This window comes from Ambystoma mexicanum, chromosome 10 (genome assembly GCF_040938575.1).
Source record: "Ambystoma mexicanum isolate Mex_15411 chromosome 10, UKY_AmexF1_1, whole genome shotgun sequence".
NCBI classification, from domain to species: domain Eukaryota; kingdom Metazoa; phylum Chordata; class Amphibia; order Caudata; family Ambystomatidae; genus Ambystoma; species Ambystoma mexicanum.
Window position 1 is genome coordinate 640,090,901 of NC_090932.1, and position 17,980 is coordinate 640,108,880.

Below are 17,980 nucleotides of genomic sequence, written 5' to 3' on the forward strand. Positions count from 1 at the left end.
CCAAGTCTTTATGGTCTATACCGGCTCTAACACACTCGGAATGAAGTTTGGTAGTTTCAAATTCTAACAACACTCATCCCGTGATTTTCTATATGTGAATTCATTGATTTCACTTCAATTCAATGCACTAAGGATCTACACAGCTTGCCCCCCTCACCAAAATGTAATGGAAAGGATTGAGATGGGTTGCTCCCTACACAATGCAATTTAAACGGATAGGGTGATTTTCTATACAGGAAATAATTTCAATTGGATTTCATATAATGTGCACGCCCTTCCCAGTACCACCCCCTACCCGTTATGCGAGATGGGGAATAAGGTTGGCAGTTTCCCCCCTCACACTTTTGATGGCATTTAGGATATCTCTACTTACATGGGAGGTTTTGGTCAGGGAAAAACAGCAAGGCTCCTCCGAGGAAAGCATAACTGTGTTCAAGGATTTTCAGTCAAGGATTTTCTCCAGTTTATAGTGATTGCATCGAAAATAAAGGGTCGACATACCAAACCATCGAATGGAAGGCATCTAATGCCAAAGCATCGACAGGCTATCTTTTACATGTAAAAGTGCCTTTCCATCGAAACCAGTCCATCAAAAATATAAATGGACTGGTTTCAATGGAAATGCACTTTTAAATGTAAAAGATAGCATTTCAAAGCTTTTTTCTGTAACTTTAAAACATTACATGGAACTGTCAAGTGCTGCAATTCCGGCAGTGGTCAGCACCTAGCAATGTAATTTTTTGTTGTATATTGGGGGTGGTGGGGTTTCCCCCCAGGCCCCCATTTCCCCACACCCACCCCCCAACCCTAACCATGACCCTAACCCTAATATAACCCTTAATCTAACCCTAGCCCCAACCCTAACCCTAATTTAACCCTTAATCTAACCCTAGCCCCAACCCTAACCCTAACCCTAGCCCCAACCATAACCCTAACCCTAACCCAACCCTTAATCTAACCCTAGCCCCAACCCTAACCCTAACACTAGCCCCAACCCTAACCCTAATGTAACCCTTAATCTAACCCTAGCCCCAACCCTAAACCCCAACCCTAGCTCTAACTCTAATGTAACCCTCAATCTAACCCTAGCCCCAACCCTAAACCCCAATCCTAACCCCCAACCCTAACCATAACCATAATGTAACTCTTAAACTAACCCTAGCCCCAACCCTAACCCCAACCCTAATGCAACCCTTAATATCACCCTAGCCCCAACCCTAACCTTAACCCAACCATAACCTCCTAACCCTAATCTAACCCATTTTCTTAACATTACATTTCGATGGATCCATCGAATTTTAGGCACCGAAATGACCATTCGATGAAATGGTATTCAATGGATAAAATGTGATGGTTTGGTGTTAAATGGTTTTCCATTTGATGGAATGACCATATACCATTTTCTCCTGCACCCAGATTCCCTCTGGCTCCTCTGATTGAGTCCCAGCTAGCTTATAGATTTCCCTGTCACTGACTCCAATGCAAGGATTGAGGACTTGCTGCTAGTTGTTCCTCACAAGAATCCAGCAGTAGACTATCTCCAGGAATAAAGTGAAAAGGCCCTGTTCTGATGCAAAATTGACCTCTTATATGGCTGATGATACTCCTACATTATCATAATCCACACAGTAAGGATTGGCTAGTACTCTCCCTTCACCTCCCACCAAGACGCCCACTGACTGCTGATAGGACCAGAAGTTGGGAAATATGTATGATGTGGGCTGAGAGAGGAGAAAGATTCATCATCTCAAAATGACATGTGGGATTTATCTTTTTTGGGTTCTGAAAAGCTAACAACATTGCAGCTGTGCTAATTTTTCAGATAACTACATATATTTATATTTGTCTGGATTCTACATTTAATGTCAAGTGAGAAAATACACATTTTATTTTGGAAAGTCCTTCCTGGGCAGAGCTACCATTTTTCACGGTTTGCTGTTGTGCTGAAATAGTTACAACTCTGAGACTACATACTTCCAACATTAATTTATTTTGCCAACTATTAATCTATCAATATTTCTAATTCCTCAGGTTTATGAAAATGCCAGAATCATAATTTTGATCATAACTTATGTTATGTACATCACAGAAATGATCCCCTTTAAAATGAACCCGAGGTGAGCTCGATGGTACACACAATGCACTTTTTATTTAAAAAAATGTATTCACTATTTAGTCAATGGCACTGCAACATAGGTGCTCCCAGTTTCACTCTTACAATGACCCCCTCCAATTCTTAGGTTTCTATTTCTCCTTAAGCATGTGACCAGCCATCTACTTGAGCCAATGTTTATTCTACCCTCTTCTCCTTAGCTTCAAAGGGTCATTGTTCAGAGCTAATGCACCATTAATGGGGAACCAGACCTTCAATGCCATTTATGTTGGGTGTGTTACCTGTAAATCTCATAATTTCAATTGACTTCTTTGCATATCTTAGCATTTAAATTAACAAACAGATCTTCTTCTCCTGGGATCCCCACCCAAAGGTTTTGACTTCAAATGTCCAATGGCACAGACCTTTGGTTCAGTAGGAAAAACACCAGCTGCGCCCAGCCTTCAAAAATACAGCTTTAAATCGACAAGATGTGCTTACATGTAACATGTTAGCATTATATCTAGGCCTGCTGTTCATAAATACAATCTTTCTTTTCTACTACATTAGAATAGAGGTAAATTCACTATTACTCTGGTGCACACAGATAGGCCACAGTTACAGAAGAACCAGTGTTCATTTATGCAAAAACGAAATACGCTTTTCCCTACAAATGTTGTCATTTTATGGGCTGAAATGAAGTCTCTTTATTCCTCATGAAGGCAATATGTCATTCGACTTTATTTTTCCAATTTAAGGCAAATTTGGCTTCCAAATGCGCAGTGTTTAAAATGTATCTTTTCTTTCCATGTGCTCTGTTGCAATTTTGAATCTGTCGAAGTGGGCATTTACACAAAGTCGGCATATGCAGTGCCTCATGTCTTTTGGAATCCATAGGACGCAGTTAACAATATTCCAGTTCTAAGTTGCACTTTCTTCCGACTGAATACCTGTACATTCTAACAAAAGGGATGGTGGCCCATTCTCGCTCATTCACTAGGCCTTATGTTGAAATCTCTCTCTTGAACCGGCTTTTATATTTAAATGGATTGCACTCTTAGCCAGCTTCACTCTAACAATGGGGCCTAGCATGGCCTCTCCATCTCTGTCGCTCTGCGGCTGTCTTTTTACCCCACAATCGCTGCCACATTACTTTCTTATGGGACATCAGCCAATTCTTAATCTTTTCCTCACTCGTTCTGTGCAACCTTCATTTTTAGTTGACTAAGAATCCTTAAGTCTTTTCGTAATTTTTCTCTTTCAAAGAGTCATTTTTCATCAAAGAATATTATAATTCTGCCTTTTACTGTAGCCCTTTTTATTATTTACCTTATACTCCAGCAGGAGTGGTACGTATTCCACGCCTTCCCCTCTTTCTACTTGTTCAGTGACATTTTTGGATAAAGCTCTGATATCTTGGGCTTTCAACTGCAAACAGATTCCCCCAATCAAGGGGCCTACACTAAACAGCCATTTCTCATCAACTTTCTCAGTAAACCCTTCACCTCAGCCTCAAAAGAGCATGATTGCTAGTATTTTCTGGTGATATTGCGAAAGCTATTATTTCACTGATGATGGAGCTGGATACAAATACATGATCCAAAATGGATCGATGCACCCCATTGAACCAAGTTGTACCAGGAGGCCAGTCACCAGAGCATTGTCCATTCAAGATGTGCAAATCTCTATCCCTCATTAGTTCTAGCCACACCCTAGCTGTAGCATCTCTTCCTCTATCGGCACCCTCCCCTTCCTTAGGAATTACTCCTTTATTTTATATGCACGGGCAGTTCAAATCACACCCCACAAATGTAAAATTCACATCATACAGCGTGAACATTTTGTCCACAGCATTCACAATTGCCTGTAAAAAAGTCAGTTGCTATCCCTATCGGATTCCAATAGATATTAAAGAGTATCCCCATGTCCATTGATCAGATGATGTATCTTTCATTTTTGCACACACAACTTAAATAAAAGGATTTGGGCAACACAAATTTACTAGCATCAAGCCAGTCCCACTTTTCACGAGGATTAGTAGGCCAGCCGATAGACGCCCTCTAGGTCCAACAAGGGCTAGATTAATGTAAGTGTTGTAGCCATCAAAGATTGGTGAATCCATAAGTCACATTTCCTGTAAACAGCTGATGTCCAGTTCCCCCAACAAAATAACTTTATCTCCCAAACGATGAGAGAAGCCTCTAGTATTCCAAAAACCCAGGAAGCTTCTCATTGTTATTTTTTAGAGGTAACCATAGCCTTCTGCCTGTTAACTCCATTCGTTGTCAGTTCCGTTCGGCTCCTGGGAACAGTGATATTTTTAATGACACGCTTGGCGATATTGGTGTAGTCAAAAGTGACTTTTAGGGGCCCTTTAGGTGACCACCCTCCTTGATTTCTCAACTGGATGCGGCTCTCTCCCTCTCTAGAAACCATTGGTCCACCTGATTGCATCGTTTCATCTGAGGAGATATTTAGATCCAGAAATGGTTTCTTTGCTCGAGTAGAGTATGACATTTTTGGCCTGTTTTGTTTGGACACTATTTCAGTTCACATCCCAGTGGCAAAAGTAGGTGGGCCATTTGAAGCAGAGAAGATCTCACCCCATTAGAAACAAGATGTAGATTCAGTTTGTCCATTTTAGCTTCTTTGATAAATTCTACTATCTTAATATCATCTGTTTGTATAAACCGTAGCAGTGGAATATACTGAAAACATCTCATTACATTTGATGGATTTGAAATAAGGCCATCATTTGTTGGTAATAGGAGTTCCAATCCTAATATTGAAGACTCCTGGGAGACACTGGAATTCTGACTTTGGTTACTTTTTTTTGACATTTTTCTGAAACTTAAGAAAGAGTATCTGTTTAGGCTTTGTGAGTGGATCAACCACCTCTATAGGCTGCAATTTCACTTCCTGGACTAATGGCAAATGCGTCTCCACCACCTGTGTTTTAGATTTGCCACCTTCCATCTCTCCTCCAATGTCAAAAATAAATGGGGAATTATCCCTTCCCCAGCTCAGTGTCTGATCCTCATTATCAGTGGAGTAGATAGGAAGGTGCCATAGCCAATTTCGTTCTTTCTCGGAGTCAGTCGACCTATCCAAAAGGTTGGGGCTCAAGAGATTTTGGTTCATTTTCATAAAAGACTCATCTTTTATTGTATCATCCAATAGATCATCATCATGTGCAGTACAAATAAATATATCAATCCAATTTTCCACTTCTGCAGCTGAATCATTGGCAGAAAGAGCTAGGGCAGCAATTCACAGAGTCCCCCTTCTCTTGAACTTTCGAAATATGAATAGCTTTACTAATAACTAAATAATTGTTGCAGTGATAAAGGAATTGTTAGAATTCTCGAAAACACTTTTGCAGTGTTTGATTTCTTTTTTTTTCAGGCAACATGTTTTTAGACTTTTGTTTTAGACAGCTAGTTTCCACCCTCTCATTAATGAGCTTGCGCTTCTTCCTTCTTTGGAATATCAGCAATAATCTTGTCAAGTAGACCCTTGGTTTTGTTTTCTCAGAGGGCTTCAAAGGAGTAGCTATCAAAACCTTTGATGTAACACATAAATTTATTTCCCCTATAGTCAAAACACACCCTTCGTTCTGCCGTCCAATGGACAGTTATATCCACTAATTACTTGAGACCTTTTTGGGGCAATATTTTGCTTCCCCTCTTCAGTAATCGCTTGGTCCCCTATGTCCTGTTTATCCTTCAAGGTTTCTTTTCCCCTGATAATTGGATCTTTGGGTTGCATCATCTGAGTTGTAATTTCATGGGGGAGCAATGACATACCCCTTGCTTTTTGATTTTGAATTGAGAACTCAACGTGGAGTATATCCAACAATGAGCCCAAAAGTCATTTTTCTATCAGCCCACTCCATATCGAGTGAAATTTGTAAATTTCGTTGGAGCAGTTTGCAACTCTCTGATTCCTGATCTTCTCTCGATAGCAACACATGATTCAATACAAATCATTTTGGAGTTTATCATGGTAATGGTCTTTAAAATGATCATGTATTGCTTCATAATGCTTCATTAAAGGCTAAAACGCAGTTGTCAGTGCCGACATCAAGTTGCATTGTGAATTAAAAGTAGTAGTTTTTAGAACCTCTAGCTGTTTTGGGAGAAAAAAAACGAATTGTATAGAGAGGAATCCGGTGATGGTGAATCGGTCAGAAGAGCCTCCGGCACAGAAGGAGCAGGATTCCCCATAGTCAAAACTTGGCCAAGCTTTGTCAAACCACACTCCAATTTCGTATTATCCATTTCCAGTCCATGTGGCGTTGTCGAGCCAGCTTGCAAAAATAAAGGAGTTGAAATTTGGGTCCTGGCAAAAATCAGTGCGATTCCCTGGCCTTTTGAAAATAAATCATTTTGAGTGGCATAATAGCTTTAGTTTGCGGAATAGGTTTTCACCTTTTGACCCCAAACTCGCTCAACTGGATTTTAGTTGTTGTCCAGTGCGCGGCTGGGCTGGGGTAACCGTAGGGGAATTCATCTTCACCCACCACCTCTCACACCGAGAACACTGGCAACACTCGATGCACACCGCGCCGCGGAAGAAGAGGGGTTTTGTCACATGGTCATGCCACGCTTCCCTGCAACAAGCCACAAAGAAATACTTTTCATTGTTAGCAATGGAAGCACTGAGGGCACACTGGCAGCACTTGAAGCACTCAGTTCAATCCCATAGGAAAACGTTCTGTGAATCAGGGACCAAGTGTCTCAAAACACACATGGTGAGCGAATTTGTATTACACCAGGAAAATATTTGCTGCTACAGTAAGCCATTTCCTTTCAGTGAACTGCTTAGAAATAACTCTACAGGCCCTTTACAGCACCACGTTCTATTTTACTGCTTGACAGAGCTAGCTCAAAGATATTCCAAGAGCATGTGTTCCCGGCAGAAAATGTGTAGATAATTGTTGGTAATGGCCATGGGGTAAGCGCAACCATGGGCAGTCAATGGATGGAAAAATATGCGAAAAACAAAGTTTTTCACTTGGAGTGCTTGCATAGGGAAATACCCGCCTTTAACACCCACAAGTTGTGTATCGTTCCTCTCATCCCATCATCCTTCTTTCTGCATTCTGATGCAATAGGTTTAGCTTTTAGGTGGTGCTTTTATTGCAACCTAAAAGCAAAACTAAAAATGCAAGTATGCCTGCTCGCTGGTTGATTGAAAGTATACTCAAAATTATGAAATGATTGTACATACTGAAATTATTTGCAAGACTAGTCATTATCTGTATTGCTGCAAAACATGCAGATTTCGAGGTAGACAGGTAATTTTCATCTCATATACGGAAAAGTGAAATATTACTGTGTGACTACTGCATCAATATGTGTGAGTGACACTTTCAAAGACGCAGTTCACATGATAGATATCAGATCAGAGGGACAGCATGGGGAGAGAGCCACCCAGACCGAGTCACTCGTTGTCTTGAGCTGGCAGACAGTAATTGGTTAGAGAGTGTTAACAGAGAGGTTGGCACTTGTAAGACTTTTCACTGAAATCTCCATCCTTTGTTGTGAGTGTGCATTTTGTCTTATATGAATTCCATTCCACTATGTGCTCATCAATGCCACTTTTTAATTTGTACATGTGTGTTTTCAGACATGCATGTATTTTGTGGGATTGACACTTGTGGTGCATCAACTTCCGGTGTACCAGTGGTCCAGGGGTAAATATTGGTTTGTAAACCATCCATTAGCCCCACACCTCTAAAACACCAGAAGTGATCTGATCAGATTAGAACAACAAGCAAATGATAAGCCTCCTTGTCCAATTTTGGTAATGTGGGCGGAAAGGCAGGCTTATCTTCGAAAGGTCATGGATCGTTGGTTAGTTGCAACACAACAAAAATACAATTATTTTCCAATGATAAAAGGGACTGTCTAGTTAAGGTTGTATGAAAAATATCTACTTTAGTTATACACAACTCACAGTTCTAGCATTAGTATGAAATACAACCCATCCTGTAAAGGAACGCAGAGGACACTGTTGTGTATTTTGTGTAGATTTGGGGCCTGGCGGTATTTCCTTACAGCCAAAATAAGGGTAATTTGGCAATGAATACTCCATGAATTTAGATCGGGTTTGGCTTTATAGTGGTATACATTTTGTTGGTGGTATTTTGGTGAGCATAATTTCTTTGTTTTATTTGTGGCCGCAACATACAAAACCCCTTCTTTTGTTTAGACTGTTCGTGTGATCTCTAGAGGCCTCGGACCTACATTATTCAGAAACACCACATTTTCATATAGAGTGCCACCTATGGCTGTTATCACTGATTTATCTACACCAGTGAACTATGTTTCTATAAAGTATTCACAATAACATGTGGTATTATCACTAATGTATTTACATTGGTGAGATTATGTTTCCATAGGCCTCTTTTTGCTGATTCATGTACTCTCAGCAAGAACTATTGTATTATATTCCACTCAGAAATCACACACACATACACTGAGTGGAATCACGCACAAAGCTATTTATAATTGCTAAGTCTTACTTTTAGACAACTTATTCTTTTTGTTGTTTTATCTATATGGGAAAAATGACAAATGCACTACCTCAAAATCTTCCCCATATCCCAAGAGCTATTCCAGATGCACTAAGAAAAGAGAAAGACAAAAACACACTACACGTCTGCCTTCATGTACTTTTGTGTTTTATAAACAGTTGCATTTCAGAACACCATCTTACTCTTGTTTTTTTACAGAAATAAACAGAAAAATGTACAGCAGCGGAACGAGATTCCCTTTGCATCATCTGTAACAAAGAGAAAAAGGAAAACATGCAGCAAAAGAACAATATTCATTTCGCAACATTATAAAGTGTCAATTAAACACAGGGGATTCCTTTTTATTTTTCTACTCTGCCTGCCTGATATATATTAGGTCATTCGTACAGCAGTCACAATAATCTCCATTCACTTTGATAATTACCAGTTATTTGTAGTTCTCCCACACGCAATCTCCCTTGGCTCGTGGCCTCTGATGAATGGGCCCGGGGTTTTCTTTTTTTAAAGCACACAGCGAGAACATGCAGTTCAATCTGCAATGTGCAGTTCTCAAGCCGGTGCCAAGTGACCAGGAACCCCCAGTCTCTGAAGGTCAGCAGTGCAGCTGGAACGACTCCTCCCAGCAGCAGAACAAAGGCGACCTCACAGCAGCTTCGCAAAAGTGAACTCACCATAATTCTGTCAGAGCTCGTCCAGCAAAGCTTTGTTGCTTACGCAGCCTGTCTTCAGATATACTTCCCTCCAATCATATTAAGAGAAAGTGTATTAGGTTGCCCCCCCTGTTTCACAAACAATGGGATCTTCATACTGCAATAACTGTTTCTGTTTCTTGCTTCCTGCTGCCTTTCCGTCCTTCACATTTCAATGCAGCCAGAGAAAATCGGAGAAAAATGCATGTTTAAAAATGACTCTCTGAGCACATCTCTTCTGCCTCTCTTTCCACATGGAGAGCACATTATAATGTTATTTATTCAGAATTAGTCTTAGTATGTGTTAATTAAGTTAGTCAATTAGATAACTAATGTGGTCTCCTGTGAATGAGGCATTTCAAGTGAGAAAAGAGAAAAAAAAAATCTATAATGCTTTTAAATCTGTAACCTGTCTTCATTTGCATGTCCATATGTTACACTGGCAACATCTGGCTGGCTATATGTGCCACATTATACCAATAATGTGATCCCATGCAGTGGTGCTGCACTCCAAAATACAATAAATTATACTACATTGGATAGTGAGTGGGACACAAAATTACTTTTACATGGGCAATTATATAATGCACAGGATGTGTATGGTGTTAAATGTCCTTAATCAAAAAATATGGTCACACCTAGGTGAGCCAGCACCAGAATTTGAAGATAAAAGAAGAGCTTATCATTGCGCACAGCTGTTACCATATGCAATTAAATTACAGCGGAGGAAGGATACTATTATCCCTGCATTCACCAAACAGGTTGCAATAACACTGAAATGCAAAAATGAACAGCAGATGAAATATTCTGATGCATTTGTGTGCTTAAATGAATCCATAAAACAGCAAGGCCTGGATTATGAATACATTCCATTGATAGATATCGGTGAATGGTCTGTAGAGGGACCGCATGGGGAGAGAGCCACCCAGACCGAGTCAATCTTTGTCTTGGGCTGACAGACAGTAATTGGTTAGAGAGTGTTAACAGAGAGGTTGGCACTTGTAAGACTTTTCACTTCACTTTTCACTTGTTGTGAGTGTGCATTTTGTCTTATATGAATTCCATTCCACTATGTGCTCATAAATGCCACTTTTTAATTTGTACATGTGTGTTTTCAGACATGCATGTATTTTATGGGATTGACACTTGTGGTGTATCAACTTCCGGTGTACCAGTGGTCCAGGGGTGAATATTGGTTTGTAAACCATCCATTAGCCCCACACCTCTAAAACACCAGAAGTGATCTGATCATATTAGAACAACAAGCAAATGATAAGCCTCCTTGTCCAATTTTGGTAAGGTGGACGGAAAGGCAGGCTTATCTCCGAAAGGTCGTGGATCGTTGGTTAGTTGCAACACAACGAAAATACAATTATTTTCCAATGATAAAAGGGACTGTCTAGTTGAAGTTGTATGAAAAATATCTACTTTATTTATACACAACACACAGTTCTAGCATTAATATGAAATACAACCCATCATGTAAAGGAACGCAGAGGACACGCAGTTTCAAAGAAGGAAAAGGGATGTACTCTGGAAACTGACAGGAGGGTAGTCGGTATGGGAGCAATGGGTTTTAATATGTCTCTAGGGTCCTTCTGGGATTGACCAGGGGGACACTGAACCACAATTATAATTATAATTGTTCTTTTTTAACGTGCTTAATACCAACGAGTGGCTTCTAAGCATGGGATCAGGATTCAAACCAGTTTTGCACTGCGTTGTCTTGCTTCTAAGACAAACGCGTTGCCCAGGAGCTATCCTACAGCACAATGTGCCTTTTGCTGTAGATGTTCTTGTTGCTCACCAGGGTTGGGTCGGCTTTAGAGAGCTTTGCAGGTGGGAGTCAGCTGCGGGTATCAGGCGGCAAGATGGTTCGGCGAGTGAAGCTGGACAACGGTTGCATGCCGGCCTACATGGCAGCCCAGGATCAGGAATCATTGTCTCAGTGCTGGTCGGCCATTCTGAAGCACTGGTTGAGATGTCTCGGATGGTTTAAGCAACAGTGGCTTGACCATGGTCAGTGTTGCAGCCAGTTGCAACTCAAGGAACTCAACTGGCTCAAACATGTCCTTTTAGGTGGACGTCGTTAGATGCATATCGAAGCACTTCTCCCATCTTCTTCAATGGGCTTGTATCATCCTTTAAAGCAGATGGCCCAAAGCTGCGGAGTGTGTTGCAGGAACTGCATTGTCCTTTGTTGTAGGTTCAGAGACCTTCTGGTGCTTCCTACTTAGAAAGCTTGCTGCAGAGCCTAGCAGGGCATGCTGTGTGTTGGCTGAGTACCAGTTCTGGAGTGGCCAGAGGGTCCTCTGAGATCTTTATCTCCCTATGTTCCCTGGGAGATGTTTGGGGGTGGGATCTTGCTTCTCTCTTAGGAACTCTTGGTCTTCCTTCACTGGCGGAAGATGTAAGGCAGAATGTACCTTCATCCAGGGTCCAATGATGAGTTCTTCTTGCTACTCCTTGCAAAGTCTTCAAATTATCTGCTAAAAGAGGGGCTCAGTCCTCTTTTAAAGCCAAGTGGACCACAGTGATTGGTGTAGGCTAAGCCTACCTAATGAACTAATTGTGGGGTCATTACAAACAATCTCCTGTAGGCATGCGGTCTTAACCAGAGTGCTTTGCAACAGGAAAGGGGTGAAAACCTGTAATACTAAGTCCCACCTATCTTCTTTTCTGTTGCTGATCAAAGAGTCTCTCTAGTTAATGGATCTCTCTGTGGATCTCTCTGTGGTTCCCGATTAAAGCAGCAGGTCCCTCTTGAAGCTGCTGCGAGACCAGACTCTCTGACTCCTGCACACCACATTTTTGTACCTGATTAATGGGGTTCCCCAGCCGGGCTGGACTACTGTAAACACCCAGTCCCAGACATGACAGCTCACTGTCAATGATACTGAGTAGGGGAGCTGGCTTCAGGTTGACACAGTTACATATAAAAGGTTGTTGCAGTTTTTTTTATCTCCTTTGTTAACCTCTGCAGCCAGACCACATGTGGGGCTGTCTGAGGTACACTCTATTAGTATGTTAATTGCTGCCACCAGCTTCAGGGCCAAACACAAAGATCAGGGCGAATCCATGGAGCCTTTGCTAGTCAATCAGGATGGCCATGGGAGATGCTTGGTCCTCCCCCATTCCTGCAGAGGACATAATGTACTTCTGCTTATGACATCCCAACTAAATATGACACGGCGGACTGTGTCTTTAGGCTGTGTCCACCCAGAATATGGGTCTATGCGATTCCGGTGGTATGAACATAGGAAAAAGTGTTTAGATTAGTGCCACACATTTTCCTGAGGTTGGTCTACCATCATTCCATTTAATACATTTTTTATAAAAGTCCAGGTGAGCACACACCCACGGTGAAGATGGTTGAATGCTAAATTATCTGGCATAGTAGTGCATATGTGACTCCTACTGGCTAAGCCCTTCATACTCATCAGCATCAATTTGTTTAAACTTTAATCGATTCAACACTAACAAAATTTGACAGATGTTACAATATGCACTACACTAGCAAAACCACCTGCATAATAATAGCATGGTCATCTGTGGAGACATGGAAAATACAAATGGTCATTAAGGGATTTGAGCATCAGGAAATTATGTGCGATGTACACTCAGTATTCACACGCATCCAGGACCATTTGTATAGGTCACATACTCATAATGGAACCCCAGTCAGAATTTGAATTATGTAGATCAAACTCTATGGTTTAGTGATTGATATATCTTCATCAGTTTTATCAGACCTGCTGGGAAGCATCCAAATTGGGGAAAATGTGCACTGCATCACAACACAGGGCATTTGCCTGAACATTCCCAGGGCCTATTGTGACGAAATTGCTTCTGCCCCTCCTTCGCCTTTTGTGGTAACATAGGCCAGGGGTAAGTGTTACTTTCAAGAGGAGTCTGAAAATGATCTTCTAGAAACCCAAACAGTGCACAGTGCAAAATGCCAAAATAAAAGGGAACGCCCATTCAATGTTCTATAAAAAATATATATAAATAAATTAAACTTAACATCTGCAAAAATAACGAAATAGAAACACACTGTACAAAACTCAGTGCTAAGGAAAGAACCGAGAACATGTAAGGATAGGAAATGCAGCATTCTGAGTAATGAAGCAGGTGGCGAAAAGGCAATAATCAGCCACTATGATAGTAAAAAGGATATAAACTTGAGAAAAAAGCGATGGATGATGACCTAGCCACTGTCTGGGGCCCAAAGATTGGCCAATGGGGCAGTTATCAGTCAACTGTATTTTTTGTAGGTCTTGGCTGTTGGACGACGGCAAACCTGGTTTACAGGGGTGGTTTGTGCAGCTCTAAGAAGCTCAAATGCAGCAGTTGTGTTGTTCTAGATGGGGAGTAGTGTTGATCATGGACACAACTGAAGTTCATTGCAGTTCGAAGCGATGCTTGAAGAAGGGCCAATCATGAGGGTTGCCAGTTTCGGTTTGATGCCCGGTTCAACAGTGAAGATGCTGGTTGCTGGATGTGCTGTTCTATACGATCAACTCAATGAAGTGCAGATCATGAGGGTCACAAAGTTCATTTCAACTTTTGGTTCAAAGGCAAAGTTGCTAGTGACTGGTTGTGCAGTACAAGTTGAGCTGTTCGATGCAGCAGCTGATGATCTCGGTTTCAATCGGCCACAAGGTCCGGTTTGACTGGCGATGAAGTTTGGCATTGAAGATCCTGATGGGTCAAATTGCAGTTTAAAAGTGGCAAATGCAATGAGGAACTTGAAGTTTGAGCCAAGGCACCAACATACTCAGCTAGCGCAGTGCAGTGGTGAACTGGATCTGTAGAGCAGTTTGAAGATCTGGTGAGTGCCAAATGCAGCACCAGAGGATCCTGACTGCTCAATGCAGTTGAGCGGGCTTGAATTATGGCTCACAGTGGTTCGATGCAAGAAAATGCAGGAATCCTGGCTGTCCTTGCTCTTATACAGTGTGAGTCCCTCTCAGGGGTCTCAGGGACAAGTCCTTCCTCTCATGCAACCAAAGCAAGGGAAGCTGGTGCACACTTCCAGTGGTCCTTCACCACAATGAGGTCATGGGCACCAGTATGACTGGCAAAGATGCAGATCTTGTTCTAAGAGAAGGTCACCTCCAATGTGCCCTGTGGATAGGTAGTGAACAGAACTCACCTCTGCCTTGGACACTTAGTGCCTGATTCATGGAATTTTGTGCATGGAAAATAGGGACTTTGCAGGCCAATCTGTGCACAAAACCACCTACGTCGATTTATAGAATCGACTTTGCAGGATTTTTACAGACTTTGCAGGGGCTATACGCAGGTCTGGCATGCCTCTGCCTGCAGTAGAGGCCAGTGCATAGAGTTAAATAGGGGGTGCAGCATGCATATTACTCATACTCTGCACAGAATGAGGAAGAACAAGGCATTACGTGGGTGTGTCGTGGGACGGCCTGCACAAGTAAATCGCAAGGCCAAAACCAGACAAAACCAACTATATTTATAGATCTGACCACGCAACATCATGCTGGGGAAATCAGCATGCAAAGCTCCCAATCACACTGCCACATATAAGAAGGCACAAGCCCCAATCACATAGGAATCACTGGGCAACTGTAAGGGCCGTCAGGGAATTTTGGGATGCTTGCACTCAGTGGTGGTGCTGTTTGTAGTTGAGGGTTGCGTGTTTTTGGGGTAGTGAGAAGCAGCCACGGCTTACAGGGTTTGCACACAGATTGACTGGAGTATTACCTGTGTTACGGAAAATGATTCGCATGTTGTCAGCATGCTGGTAACAGTTACGGGGGACCCCATTCAGTGTCACTGGGGTGCTGGCTTGGTTGCAGGCCAACTCACCCGGTCTTACCAGGGTGCATGTGTTCACGGCCGAGGATCCCACAAACGTAGGTTTTGTGAAAGCAAAAGGAAATATCGAGCTGAGTACCCCAAAAGGAAATACACCAAACGCGGCTTACAAAGATACACAGATCTTTATTCAAAGTAACTGAACAGTTTTCAAAGGAACAAAGTATCAGATAGCTATCTGGCCCTCAGTACATCACAACGAACACCGGCCCGTTCGATGTGAGAAGTGAGTGGGGCTGTACATATACAATTCTTAACATGATGTCCAGCCCTTCTGTACGTTAATAATTCCCAATCTAGGGTTCATGCCGAGTTCACCTCTGACTCGCCCAGCTATATGCATTTGGATCACCTTCAGCTTGCATGTTCAACAAATCACAATGGCAACAGTATATTCTCGGATTTAACATAAGCCTTAGTACATATTTTAATACAATGCAGTTCAACAAGTGTTCACGTTTAGTATTTACACAACATTGTGCTTAATATATGCTCGCGGATCAGTTACGTTGGCACAGGGAATCCTCGATCTACGGGTCAACGAAGGACAAGGTCTCATTACATGACCCTAACATTTGGCCTACGGGCAGTTTAGGCATTAACTTGCATGCAGAGGTCAAGACGGCCATGTTACAAACAGAAGAACACTGTCCACCATTTTAGAACACAGGTTGACTTTGGAGCGAGAATCAAAATGGCGGATGAACCTAAAATGGCGGCTAAATTGACCTAAGGTCAGAACCTTGCAAGGCGGATTTCTGCACAGAGCGACTGGGCTTAGGCCAATATATACATTAAAGGAGGCACAATATAATATCAAGTTTAACAGTGTATGTGGCTGGATTCGCTTTGCATAGGGGTGTGTCAGGGGCATTTCACAGGTTTTAGTGGGAAACATTCCATAAATGTGTGGTTTGGGCACAAAATGTTGTGAGTGCAGGGACATGCAAAGCCGTTCTCAGCACTGGGACTTTGCGGGATCAATGCACACTTTTCCATGAATCGGGCCATACGTTTTCACCTCACTGGTGGAGGGCTTTGGATTGTAAACTCTCCCAGTAGAGGTCCAACACATTCTTCTTTAGGTGTTTGTTGCAAAATGAATCAAAGAAGGAGTGGGAAATACCTTCTTTTAAAAATAAAAGTCCACAGGTGATTGGACTAAAGCAAGCCTGCTTAAAGGGTCCAATCCCTGTGTTTAAGACAAATGGTCTTTGGTGTCTGACATCACACCCAAGTGCTATAAAAAGTGGAGGGGACAGGAAGGAACAATAGGGATTTGGAGAAACTTGATGGTGGAATCTTCCACCCAATAAGCTTAGCTTGCTGTCTACACTAACTCCCCCTTTTCATTGTCAATAGCATCAAATGCCCTTTTGATATTCATCACCCTAGTGTGAAGCTAGTCCTTTTGCAATGAATGTGCCCTTGTATTCCTATTTCCCATGCAAGCTACAACTGGGAGGCTATTCTGTGGGAGAGAGGCGTTACTCAACCTCACAAAGGATAAAAAGGAGTGGCCCGGCCATATAGTCTCCTGACCTACAAGTGGCAGGGCTTGGGTGGCTGACCAGAATACACATAGCCATTACATAGCTGGGCTGATCCCACAGGGCAGATATTGTGTGATATGCAATAATTATGGCAAATACTAACCACCATACCTTAAACTCAGGTATGGCTTATATTTCAAGTGTATAACTGCCACCAGGGTTGTGACTCTCATAGTTATGTGGTTTTGGAACAAAGGTGCAGACTTTAAATTCAGCATTTGTGCTGTAGTGACTTGACTGTCACATCACCTGCAAATGGGCACCTATGACTCCTGAACCTGTTCTGTGCCATGCGTTGCAGGTGCTGCAGATTAGGATACTGATACAGCAGGGCACAGGTGTACACTATGCTTTTATGTATTCATTTATTTATTGGGTATTTATAATGTGCCTTTACAGCAAATGGTGTTTCAAGGTGCATCAAGACAAGGAAGGAGAGCAAGGGATGAATAAAAACAAAAACAAAAAATGTTCCTACTAGGCATTGAGACATTTGGATCATGCAAGTGCAGTAACAAGAAATGATGGGAAGAAGGTGGGGCAAGGTTGTGGAGGAACAGGGGTGAAGAGGATGAACACAAGCGTTCCTACTAGGCCCTGAGGCAATTTGGAACATGCACATGCAGTAACAAGAAACGAAGGGAAGGGTAGGAAGTGCAGGTCGAGAAGGAACAGGGGTGAGGAGGACAAATACAATGTTCCTACTAGGCCTTGCAGCAATTCGGATCGTGCAAGTTAAGTAACATGAAAAAAGTGAGGGGTGAAGTCAGGGAGGAAGGAGGAATGCAAGGAGGTGAGGGAGGGGAGGCTGAATTAAGTTCAAGTGAACTGGTACAACACAGTGCATGGCTGCAAAGGAGGAGACAATATTGGAATGGGTGCAGACTTGGGAAAGACTCACCTCATGGTGTAGGGGGCTACATCAAAGTAAGCAAGTACAGGTAGGTCAAATGCAACATTGTAAAGCCTCACCTCAAGGAGCAGGGGGCTACATCAAAGTTAGCTTGTACAGGTAGGTACAATGTAGGTACATTCACCTAAATTCGAATTGTCTGCCATGAACGAAGCAGAAGTCACGGCCCTTATAAAATCCATTAAGCCATCCAATTGTAAGGGGGACGCATGCCCGGCTCACATCATCAAAGAATGTGCGCCAGCCCTCGCTCCATTTGTTACTGCCTTCATCAATTCATCCTTCCAATCAGCTCATGTACCCACTTCCCTTAAAGAAGCCTGGGTCAGACCTCTACTAAAAAAA